The sequence below is a fragment of the Eschrichtius robustus genome, chromosome 16 (assembly GCF_028021215.1).
Source record: "Eschrichtius robustus isolate mEscRob2 chromosome 16, mEscRob2.pri, whole genome shotgun sequence".
Taxonomy (NCBI): Eukaryota; Metazoa; Chordata; class Mammalia; order Artiodactyla; family Eschrichtiidae; genus Eschrichtius; species Eschrichtius robustus.
Window position 1 is genome coordinate 83,371,074 of NC_090839.1, and position 4,880 is coordinate 83,375,953.

Here is a 4,880-nt window from a genome sequence, read left to right on the forward strand (position 1 = left end):
CATTTTATACTTTCACATTTTACATTTAGATCTATGATCCATTTAAAAAATATATTTATTTATTTATTTATTTGGCTGTGCTGGACCTCAGTTGCAGCACGTGGGATCTTCGTTGCTGCATGCGGGATCTTCATTGCGGCATGCGGGATCTTTACTTGCAGCATGTGAACGCTTAGTTGTGGCACGTGGGATCTAGTTCCCTGACCAGGGATTGAACCCCGGGCCCCTGGCATTGGGAGTGCAGAGTCTCAGCCACTGGACCACCAGGGAAGTCCCTCTATGATCCATTTTGAGTTAATTTTTCTATAGAGTTTGAGGTTTAGGTTGGGATCTTATTTATTTAGGATAGATGGATGTCTAATTTTTCCAACACCATTTGTTAGAAAGACTATCCTTTCTTCATTGAATTGCCTTTGCATCTTTGTCAAAAAGCAAATGGACTTCCCCAGTGGTGCAGTGGTTAAGAATCCGCCTGCCAGTGCAGGGGACACGGGTGCGATCCCTGGTCCGGGAAGATCTCACATGCCGCGGAGTAACTAAGCCCGTGTGCCACAACTACTGAAGCCCACGTGCCTAGAGCCTGTGCTCTGCAACAAGAGAAGCCACCGCAATGAGAAGCCTGCGCGCCACAATGAAGAGTAGCCCCCGCTCGCCAAAACTAGAGAAAGCCTGCGCACGGCAACAAAGACCCAACACAGACAAAAATAAAGAAATTAATTAATTTTTTTTAAAAAGCAATTGGCTATATACACGTGGGTCTATTTCCGGACTCTCTTCTGTTCCATTGGTGCACATGTCTATCCCTTCACCAATACCTGTCATGATTACTATAGTTCCCACAGGTCATGAAATTGGGTAGTGTGTGTCTTTCAACTTTTTCTTTTTTCAAAAGTACTTTAACTTTTCTAGTCCTTTTGCCATTGCATATAAATTTTAGACTCAGCTTGTCTATTTCTACAAAAAAAATGTTCTTGGGATTTTTATTGGAATTGTGTGAAATCAACAGATCAATTTGGGGAGAATTAACATCTTAACTGTATTGAGTAATCCAGTTCATGAGCACTATGTCTATTTATTTAGGTCCTCTTTGAGTTCTTTCTTCAGCATTTTACAGTTTTCAGCATACAGATCTTACACATATTTTGTTAGATCTGTAACTTTTAGATTAGATTTTGTTAGATCTATTTCCTTTCGGGAGGGACTGTTGTGAATGGTGCTTTAAAAATATTTTGGGATTCCCTGGCAGCCCAGTGGTTAGGACTCCATGCTTCCATTGCAGAGGGCACGGGTTCGATCCCTGGTTGGGGAACTAAGTTTCCGCAAGCCGCGTGCCTGGCCCAAAATAAATAAAAAAAAATATTTTGGTTTCCAATTGTGCATTGGTAGTATGTAGACTGATTTTTCAGGCTGACTTTGACCTTTTTATTTTCTGACTTCGCTGAATTTAGTTCTTAGGAGGGTGTTTGTTTGTTTGTTTTGGTAGATTTGTTAGTATTGTCTACCTAGACAATCATGTCTTCTGAAATAGTAACAGTTTTATTTCTTCCTTCCCAATCTGTACACATTTAATTTCTTGTCTGTTTCCTTCTCTTCCCGCAGTGACCAGGACTTCAGTTCAATGGTGAATAGGAGTGGTGAGGCTAGACCTCCTTGCCTTTTTTTCCTGATCTTAGGAAGAAAGCGTGCATTATTTTACCATTAAGTATATAGTGTGAGCTGTGTGTGTGTGTTTTTGTTTTTTTTTTTTTTTTTGTAGCTGCCTTCACTCAGCTTAAGGAAGTTACCTTCTATTTTTAGTTTGCTGAGATTTTTTTTTTTTTAAACCAGGAATGGATGTTGAATTTTTGTCAGACACCATCAACATCATTTGATATGATCTGGTCATATGATGGATTTCATTGACTGATGGATTAAAAATTGAGGTAATTCACATACCTTAAAATTCACCATTTTAAAATGTACAATTCAGTGGTTTTTAGCATGCTCACAGAGTTGTGCAACCATCACCACTGTCTAATTCCAGAACATTTTCTTCATCTCCCAAATAAACTCCATACCCATTAGCAATCACTCCCTATGCACCCTTCTTCCCCCAACTAATCTACTTTCTGTCTCTATGAATTTGCTTATTCTGGACATTTCATGTACACAGAATCATCAACATGTGACCTTTTCTGTCTGGCTTCTTTCTCTTAGCATAATGTTTTCAAGGTTCATCCATGGTGTAGCATGTATCAGTATTTCATTCCTTTTCATGGCTGAATAATATTCCATTGTATGTATAGACCAGTTTTTGTTTATCCATTCAGCAGGTGGTGGACATCTGGGTTATTCCCACTTTTTGGCTGTTATGAATAATGTTGCTATGAACCTTCATGTACAAGTTTCTGTGTGTACGTTTCCACTTCTCCTGTTTATATACCTGACAGTGGAATTGCTGGGTCAGAACTCTGTGTGTAACATTTTGAGGAAATGCCAGACTGTTTTGCACAGCGGCTGCACCATTTTATATTCCCATTAGCAGAGAATGAGGTTTCCAATTTCTCCATGTCCTCACCAACACTTTTTTTCTTTCTTTTTAAAAATTATGGGGACTTCCCTGGTGGCGCAGTGGTTGAGAATCCACCTGCCAATGCAGGAGACACGGGTTCAATCCCTGGTCCGGGAAGAGCCCACATGCCGCGGAGCAACTAAGCCCGTGCGCCACAACTACTGAGCCTGCGTTCTAGAGCCCACGCGCCCATAGCCTGTGCTCCACAACGAGAAGCCACCGTAATGAGAAGCCCCGCACACTGCAACAAAGAGTAGCCCCCGCTCTCTGCAACTAGAGAAAGCCCACGCACAGCAACACAGACCCAAAGCAGCCAAAAATAAATAAATAAATAAAATAAATAAATTTTAAAAAAATTACGGCCATCCTTGTGGGTGTTAAGTGGTATCTCACTGTGGTTTTCCATGGATTTACTTTTGAAATACTGAAACACTATTACATTCCTGGGATAAACCCTACTTGGTCATAGTATATTGTTCTTTTTAGATATTTCTAGAATGATAATGGTGTGTAATTTTCCGCTTCTTGTACTATTTCTGATTTTGGTATTAGGAAGAGAATGACACATCTGTGTACAAAGGATACTTGCGTCTTGTTAGGTGGAGGCATGAAGCTGTTAAGAGTTGTATGGAAATCAAATATGGTAGAAAGATGTGTATGGGTGATGAGTAGCCAAAGGGGTGGGTTGTGCTGCTTGCTTGTGGTACCTCAGCCTCAAGCCCACTTCACTTTCTGTTCTGTGATACAGTTGCTGGACCACTGAAAACTACATTTCCCAGACCCCCTTGCAACTGGATTCCTGTTGAGGTGGGCCTGCTAATAGGGACCAGCTGAGGGAGACTGGAATGTGAATGAGGAGGGACTTTCTTCTGCCCTCCAGTCCAGCAGGAGCAAATGTTTAGTTCTAGCACTATTTCTGCATCTACCTTCTGAGAAGTTCCAGCACCAACTGGAATCCAACCCTTCCCCCCCAAAAAATCAAAAATCCAAGCACTGGTCTCCTGGGGCTCCGCCCTCCCGTCTCTAGCCAGTGTCCAAGAAGACCCCAGTGATATCTCCTGGACCATATTTGTGGCCTTGTATAGACACTTCCCATGTCGAATCAGGGCTGGTCTGTGTGACCAGTGAAGTACGGTGGAAGTAACCCTGTGTGGCTTCTGAGAGCAGGTCCTAAAAGGCAGTGGAGCCTCTGCTTTGGTCTTTTGGGATACTCACCCTAGGGGATACTCACCCCTAGAGGATGCTGTAGGGACATTCAAGGAGCCCTATGGCGAGGCCCCTGACAGGGACTGAGGCTTCTCATCAACAGCCAGCATCAGTTTGCAGCCATGGGTGTGAGTCACATACAGAGGGCCCCTGGAAGTGGACCCTCTGGTCCCACTCAAGCCCTGAAATGTCTGTAGCCCCATGCAGTATCCGACCACAAACTTAGGAGAGACCCCAGGCCCAAAACACCAATGCAACCCTAGGAGAGAACCCAGACCAAAACCACCCACCCAAGCTGCTCCCATATCCTTGACAGAGCGGTTGTGAGCCATGAGTGATCACTGTTATTTCAAGCCACCAAATTTAAGGGGTGAAGTGTTACCCGACACCAGATAACTAAACTAACCTCCTCTTTCCTTAAATGCCCCAGCCAAGGGGTAGCAGCTGCTTCCTGCAGTTCATCAGAAATGGTTATCTCAGTATCCACTTTTCGCCCTTCCACTGTGTTTTCGCCACCTGTATAAACAATTCCCTGGATTAAATGACCTATATTTGAAATAACTAGGGTGGTTTCTGTTTTCCTGATTGGACCCTTTACATTTTAGAAAAAAAGCAAGCATGAAATAAGAGCAATCCATTCCCTAGTCTCTCTCACTCTTCCCCAATCCTTCCCCCACCCCCAAACCCAGCTCTGGAAAAGTCCTCACTTGTCCCAGCTGGGCCACCACCTCCATTCCCGCCCTCTATGCCCTCCGTCCACACCTCCATTCCCACACCTCCATTCCTGTCTTCCCACACGACTTCTAATCCAAAAAGTTCCTCTCTCCTCCTGTGTCCTCAGGGCCCCCAGACACACGTCACAAAGCGGGATCTGGTGGGGAGTACAGAATTTATTTTATTATTCTGAGTCTGGGTTTTGTTCCTTAGACGTCGTGATTCCTGGATGGAGGTGACTGTGTCCCACCTCCCTGAGTCATAGTTCCATGGGCCTGTTTCAATTGCTTTCCAGGTTCAAAGTGCACTGAGAAGGCTTCACAGTCTTAATACTTCCTAGATGCTCAACTGAGGCAAAGTGACAAAATGGCCCCCCCACCCCCGCCCGCCAAAAAAATAAAACCCCAAG